Raw genomic sequence first — 7,957 nt, forward strand, 5'->3', positions numbered from 1 at the left:
CAAAGGTTAAAATACTAAAATAGATTAAAATTACCTCAACTTCCTAAGCATCTGGGTAAAGGTAAAGGGCCCTCTGACCATTAGGTCCAGTCGTGACCGACTCTGGGGTTGCGCGCTCATCTCGCATTATTGGCCGAGGGAGCCGGCGTATAGCTTCCAGGTCATGTGGCCAGCATGACAAAGCCGCTTCTGGCAAACCAGAGAAGCACATGGAAACGCCGTTTACCTTCCCGCTGTAGCGGTTCCTATTTATCTACTTGCATTTTGACGTGCTTTCGAACTGCTAGGTTGGCAAGAGCTGGGACCAAGCCAACGGGAGCTCACCCCGTCGCAGGGATTCGAACCACTGACCTTCTGATCAGCAAGCCCTAAGGTTAGTGGTTTAACCACAGCGCCACCTGGGTCCCCACAAGCATCTGGGTAGGCTTGTCTAAATAAGAATGTCTTTAGCAGGCAACAAAAAGAGTACAGCGAAGGCATCTGCTTTATTTCAACAGGCAGGGAGATCCAAACTGTAGGTGCTGTCACACTAAACCATTGAGTGCTTACAAATGCGGAATTGGGTATTATATGGCACCTGTAGTAGTGCCAATTCCATTCATGTTATGTGTACTTAAAATACACACTCCTAATACTTCCTAAATGTGTCCCCACATACTGAGCAAGTTGTATATCTCTAATTGAATTCCACAGTATAAAAATATACACATGGCTTTAAGTGGCAGCAATTTTTAATCACTCCAAGGAACTATACGAATGCAAGCAGTTCAATTTGTTTCTTAACCACAAAGACAAGAGGAAAAGTTTGAGAGTTATCTGTCTGCACACAATGACTATGCTATGTCAGAATTAGAAAGGGAGCTGCAATCAAGAGGTTTTTTTGATAAGCGTAATAGAAAGGAATTCAATCAGAACAAAAGGAAAGGTGGGAAGACTGGGAAAAGCAGGATATTTCAGGCAATCACATTAAAATGACTCAAGAGGATACTTAATACTGAAAATACCTCGCCATCCTTCAAAAATAAGAACCTAATAGTGGAATTACAGAGTGTGAAAATATATCTGCTGTAATAAACTGGAAAGTAGCTGGTTCTTTAGCTAAAAATACTAAATCAACAGGGCTAGAAACAGACCAATGTGCTACTTTGTTCCTGAAACACAGCAATTCAACTATTCATTCAGTTGTTATTTGAGGACAAGGTCAAAAATTACTATAACAAACACTGAGCACTGAATGAATTTTTAAAACATGTTTAAGCTATATAGTCCTAAAACATGCTAACTGGTAACATAAGCAAAACAACTGCACTTGCTTCCAAGTAAACATTTAAAGGTTTAGGTGCCAGCTACAAAAACAGTGCCAGGATGGATCAATTCTCTCTCCTTTAAACATACATTCTTCTATCCGAACTTGACTCAAGGAGATGCAGTTGCATTACATGAGAATAACATAGATCTTTTATAAGACAGGTGTCAACTTATCAATTCTCCTGGGCTTTCAAGCACAGAATCCTAAGCTATTCTTATACAAAGAATAGTTGAAATATTACTATTTATTCCCTTGGCTCAGCACATCCTAGCACCCCAGTTTTACCTACTCAAGTGGTAAGAGTAAGAAAAAAATGCTTAACCTTTGCAGAACATGCACCTTCTTTGAGACAAAAGAGCCTCAGCAACAGGCATACACTCAGAACTATTACAGAAAATGTTACCTCCAAGGATTCTTGAAGCCATAAATATAAGAACAAAAGCAGATGCAAATATATCACTGGCTTTGAATTTCCTCCTTCATTGTCAGCTCTCAGCATGGAACAAGAGCATCTCCAACAGCTCCTAGCAAAGCAGTTACATAGCTCGGGAGCATAGGGAAAATCAGCTCTCAGTGAAGCCGTCTACTCATTCTATTATATAAAATGCTCTCACAGAGGAACACACACTAACATTTCTCTCTAAGAATGTGAATAGTGGTAAGAAGCCAGGAACAAGGCTTCAGTCCACACTGGGGTGGGGGGTGGGGACTAGCTATTTACTGCCACATCCTGAAAATCTGCTACTGGCAATATTTTCAGACCTCACTAAAGAACAAACTTGAATTTTTGAGACCAGAACTCTCTGCAACTGAACACTCAGATGCAGATGAATCTAAAAGCCCTTTCAGGATCAAATTAATTTCCTACTGAATATAATTAACCAGCCTTACAAAAAAAAACCCTCCTCAGCTAATGGTATGCATAATCTGAGTCCTTGCTAAGATTTCTCCAGCACCATGTACAATTAAAACCTCATGGCTGTTCCACTCATCAAAATTATTTTGACTTGCATCACAAGGGAACATTTCTGCTTGTATCACCGACTGATTCACATGATTACTTATATGTGGATACTCATTTAAACAAGGACTGAGTAGTAATTTTGAACTGAATGATCATTTGGAGAACTGCCTTTGCAAAAAAAAAATCTAATGGTCAGAATATATTGGTGTCAATACTGAGGGTGTAGACTCCGTTTCTCTTTCTGTGCACAACACCAAACAGAAAGCTATAATTTCACACAGGGCCGGAATCAGAACTACAGCTACAAAAATATACTTCAAACTTCTCAAAACATCCAAGAGAACTTTTATTCAATTAGCTTTAGACCAACAACACTGTAAGCCCCAGTTTCCTGTCCTGTTATTAGAATTAAGATATTTGATATAGCAGGCAGTCTTTACTAACTTCTAATTATCTGAACATGATCCAGCTCAAAAACAGAATCATCCATAAGGATAAAATGCTGACCTAGCTTTTAGTCTAGGACTGAGTCCCTGCAATTTAATCAGTGACTAAAAGTAAAGAGATAACGTCTAAACTGGGCACCCATCACTTGCCTTTCAGAACTGCCTGCATAAGAATATTATTTGGTGATGCCTCCAAACAGGGACAAGAAGTAAGATGGAAAATATTGTACTGAAATAATCTGATATATTCATGGTTTGGAACTCTTCTGCTGTCTGATTTTTAGGGAAGGTCAAAACCAGGGTAAGGTAAACGAGTTCCACCATGACCATTTCCTATCCTGAAACGAGAGAAAGATGGTGTCCTAACATGTTCTGTAGCTCATCACAAAGCCACAGAATAAATTTCTCCCCATAAAATAATTTAAAAAGAATTCTCAAGAAAAAAATCATTGCTCTCAACTACACAACCGAAAGCACAAAGGTGAGGCGATATCTGTGACTTTACCAGGAGGTTCAAGACTTGCAGACTATTAACTGTAATCTTACCAAGAATTTTGATGGTTTTATATTTTTGTAAACCCATTAGAGGTTGTCTTGCAATCAAGTGGTATCTACATTTGAAAAACATGAAAGGAAAAGAGTCTGAAAAAATAAAGGAACTTTACGGAAGAGTTTCCCAGGAGTTTGCAATCTCTCTAAGAAAATGTTCTCTCCTTTTTCTCTCCATTTTGAATGACTTTTAAGAAAAAAGTATTTTGATGGAGCCATATGCCCTCAACCAACGTTAAGCATAGTGAAAGGGAAAAGGGTCCTTGTTTCTCCAGATACATCTTGTTCTACCTTCTTCTCCAGTACTGTATTACCAACCATCTTCAAGAGCTGAATTTAATTATCATCATCTTGATAAAGTCTTGTTAAAAAAACACAGTTTGAACACACATTAACAAATTGGAAATTCCATTACCCTTCATAGGATTAAGTAATTAGGATGACTACACATGTCGGAAATATGCCATTCCTCAGAAACCTGGGAGATGTCCCAGAAGAGCAACATGGACAAGAAAGAGAAACACTAAGACATTTCCCACAATCCTACCTATCAAAAATAAGTAGAGAAGCTGGGGGCTGCTTTAAATGTTGCACTTTTTCTACACAAAAAGCACAGAGAAAGGGAAAAGAGATGGGGGGGACCAAGAATAGATGCCTATTTTTCCCCTACAAGACAAAAGAGGGAGGAGGGGGAGGAGATAATGCACACAATGAGAAGTCAAAAGTATGCCCCATTTTTACCTACAGAGTTTGGGGGCATGCACAACAGGACAGCAGGCACCACTTCTCAGCCCAGTAGTGCATTCAGGGAACAGTCACTTTCCCCTTATGCCATCTTCTCAACTTATCCAAATGCCTTTAAAACCTGGAGAATCTCCACATCCCAAAGAACTGAGCTGAGGAAAGCTGACACTTATTTATTCAGAAGTTTTCTTATCTGCCTAGGACAGGTTACAACAATATTACAATAAGACAATATTAAAACAAAACAGGTCAATAACAAAAATCAAAATCAAATATACAGGTATGGCCCTGCAAACATCACAAAAAACAAAACTGTCACAGGCCAACATAAAGAAGAATGTCTTCAGCATACAGAAGCTGTATGTTGAGGATGCTAGAAGCTTGGAATGGGGTTTTCAGAATATAGGGGGTGCCATGGAGTGTTTTCTGCCATACCCAATACTTCAGAGGGCAGCAGAACTGCCAAGAGTGCACCCTCTGCCAATCTTAATATCTGAAGATCATTAGGAAGGGGAGCAGTCTTTCAGATATTTGGGGCCTAAGACATTCAAGGCTTTCAAACACCAACATGAGCATCCTGAACTGGACCCAGAAAATATCTGGCAATCAGTGCAGTGGTTTCAAATCAGGGGTGATTTGAGTTCTAAATGGAACACCAGCGAGTATCCTGGCTGCTGTGCTTTGGACCAACTGAAGTTTCCAAGCTGTCTTCAAGGGCAGCCCCACAGTGTGCATCACAATAATTCAATCTGGAGTTTAACACAGTGCATAAACAGCCATTTGCCACCCCAACCATCCACCTCAGATCATGCTTTGAGGAGGCAGAACCACCCAGGCGAAATCAGCAGGTAGACTACCACTGGTCCCTGTCCAACATTAACTCAGGGATGAAGATGCTGGCAAGAATTTTTCTTTGCGTCTCTCTTCCCTGAGCCTCGTAGTTCCCCCCACCCCACCCCACCCGGCAACACTAGGGCTTCCCTCCAGGCAAAATAGCAGAAATTTCTATCAACCACTGGGGGTGGTCAAAGACAGAATAATACTTGTTTGCTGGTGTGCTTGAATCCACCTCAGGTTTTATTCTAGGGGCACCCCATGTGCCCTTCCACAAACTCAAGCTCCTTCCCCCTCCCCCCACCCCTTGCCACAATACCCCCGTTTTCAGCTCAGCCTGTGCCTCCATCGCCAGGGCCCTCTGCATGCGTGCTTCTAACCCCCATCCCCACCCCTCTGAACACTGGAGCAGTTTGTGGAAGGGACCCCCATCATCATCATCCCCCCCCACGGCCAGGGATGCAGGGAAGTATATTTCCCCCTGCAAATACGCAGGTGGGGGCAGAGCCTCTTTATCCATGTCAAGTTTGCCAACCCCAAAGTAAATGGAGAGGGCTGAGAAAGAGGGGGGTGGGAGAGAGAGAGATGAAGACTCTTGTATTATTCCTCAGCCACATACCTAAGGGGGGTGTCTTTTTTGCCGTTTGGCTTCCCACACTCCCCCCGACCCTCCCAGGAATTCCTCTACCTCAACGGGGGTGGGAGACATGTATTGGTGGGGGACGGAGCAGGAGGAGGAGGAGGAAGGGGCGTCTCTCATTCCCCCCCACCTCCTCGCAGGCAAGGGTCTTTTCTTCGCACCGCACCCCTCCCCGCGCAATGTGTGCTTGTGCAGTGGAGAGGGAGGGGATTCCTCCATTTCCGAAAGAAAAAGGGGGGAGAGAGAAAGGAGGGGAGGCTTCTTTCCTCTCCCCCTTTTTCCCATTCCACGCCTGAGGTAAACTGCGTTGGGGGGCGTGGGGGGGGTTTCGCCCCTGCCCCCTCGGGATGAGGCAGGATCGGGGGAGGGGCGCCGCCGCCGCCTCATTGTTCGTTCCCCTCAGTGGGGACCGGGGCGGGGTGCGGAGGGCGGCGGGGAAGGCGAGGCGGGCGAGCGGGGTCTGGGCGGGGAGGCTCCAGACGGAGGCACCTACCGGATCGGCGGCGGCGGCAGCAGCGGGTCCTGGCCGGGCTCTCGGGGCGGGGCGGAGAAGGACCCGAGGCAGCAGCGGGAGGAGAAGGAGGCGGCGCCATGTTCCCCTCCTTCCTTCCTCTCTCCCTCTCCTTTCCTTCCTTCCTCCCTGCCTTCCTTCCTTCCCCCGGCGCGGTGAGAGGAGAGGAGGAGGGTATCGGTGGGTGGGGTGAAGCGAGGGAAGAAAAGCGGCCTTGTAATGGCGGCGGCTGAGGCGGCTTCTTTTCCCCTCACAAGGAGCAGTAGCGGCGGCGGCAGTGGCACCATCGACCGAAGAGAGAGAGACAGGGCGCGAGACCGCCTGTGTGTGTGCGCGTGCGCGCGCCGAGCCCAGCGAGCAAGCGGGGCGGGAGGGGGGAAGACAGGAGGAGGAGGAGGAGGAGAAGCTGCTGTTGCGGCTGGCGGCGTGCGCGCGCCGGCGGAGGGGAGAGAAGTGGGCGGGGCGGGCTAAGGGCTGCAGCGCGAGGGGGAGTGGGCGGGGCTCCGGAACCTCTATTCAGAGGGAGGAGGGGGAGTGCGCGCGCGCATGCAGGCATGCGAGGCAGGTTTGCATGCATAGAGGCGATACTTTACAGAGGCGTGCGCGCGCGGGTCACCTCCTCCCCGCTGGGGGGGCTTTGCGCGCGGGAGGCGTTCCACCGGCTAAGGCTTTTTATTTTTTTTGCATGCCTGCTCGCACAAGGGAAGAGGAGGAGGAGAGGCGGGGCGGCTAACGGGGAGAAGCGCTGCTGCAAGAGGCTGGCACGCGAGCCCGAGCGGTAGCCAAGATAGAGGAGGAGGGGCTGCAAACGAACCCACCCCACCCACGCACGCCCCTCGCGCGGCGGAAAATGCAGCGCAGATCTCTGGCACGGGGCGAAGGGAAGGAGCGCAACGTGTGCCCGGCACTGCCAGGCGCAGCGATGCCTCTTTGGCAGGCGTCCCTAAGATCGCGGTGTGTCTGCGTTTGCGTGTCTTTGAACATCGCCGGCGCGCGCGCACCCACGCCCTCCCTGCCAACGTTGTCGCCCAGGCAGATGCGAGTGCTCCCTCGCAGCGGCGGCGGCCCTTCCCGAGCCAGCGCGCATCCTGGCGCAGGGTGCGCCTCGGATATCGAAGGGCCGCCGAAAGTGCTGCAGCTGCTGCGGACGGTTTGCAAGCCAAATGCAAGGATCCGAAAGTCAGGGGCTCGTGTCGCTCCCCCTCCCCTCCTTCCTTAAGGATGTAATACATGAATAACAACCACCAGCAATGAAACAGAAGCATCCACTGTATTCTAGATAAGGGGGTCAGCAGCTGGAGGCCAAGCTGTGGGGGGCAGATGACGTAGCGAGGGGAGGCAGTTAGCCGGTCCTGCTCTAGGGCCAAAGCAACTTCCCCTGTTCAGTTCTGGCTTGGGCTGATGGGAGTTGGAGTCCAAAATGCCTGGAGGGAGCACCAGGTCTGGAAAGAATGATAGTGGCAAAAGTTATCTGTGACAGAAAACTTATTTTGGAGGGGTGGGGAGCAAACCTTTTGTTACATTTATTACATTTACATTAAAGGGACATCCAACTCCCAATAAACTACGATCTACTCACAGTATCAGAAAACTGGCAGTGATCTACCCATTATCATAAAAAGACTGGTAGCGATCTACCCAAAGTTGTGGAGCTTTTTTTAGTAAGCCAAAGTTGCCTGGGGGGGGGGGGCTTTTTTGTAAGGAGATTGCTGAGGGGCCAGAGATCAACCAGGATCTACCAAAGTAGATTGCGATCTAACTTTTGGACATGTCTGGATTATTACATTGATTACATGCTCGTACGTGATTTATGCAGGGTTAGAATAGAATCCCAGGTATATTATGGCCTAGCTTCCGAAAATATACACGAGAAGAGCCTGACTGCTGGATCTAACCAGCAGCCCATCTAGTCCAACATCCTGTTCTCGCAGAGCCAACTGGATGCCTGTAGGGGAAGCCT

At 47.5% G+C, this 7,957-nt stretch overlaps 1 protein-coding gene across 1 annotated transcript in view; it reads right to left on the minus strand.

Annotated features, from left to right (window-relative positions):
- ARHGAP35 (Rho GTPase activating protein 35) overlaps nucleotides 1–6,434 on the minus strand; it is a 96,166-nt gene extending 89,732 nt beyond the window's left edge. Inside the window, exon 1 of the mRNA XM_035120790.3 lies at nucleotides 5,980–6,434. The gene's annotated coding sequence lies outside the window, so the exon portion shown is untranslated. The remainder of the gene's footprint in view (nucleotides 1–5,979) is intronic.
- Nucleotides 6,435–7,957: the final 1,523 nt, after the last annotated feature.

This window comes from Zootoca vivipara, chromosome 6 (assembly GCF_965207765.1).
Source record: "Zootoca vivipara chromosome 6, rZooViv2.hap1.1, whole genome shotgun sequence".
Taxonomy (NCBI): Eukaryota; Metazoa; Chordata; class Lepidosauria; order Squamata; family Lacertidae; genus Zootoca; species Zootoca vivipara.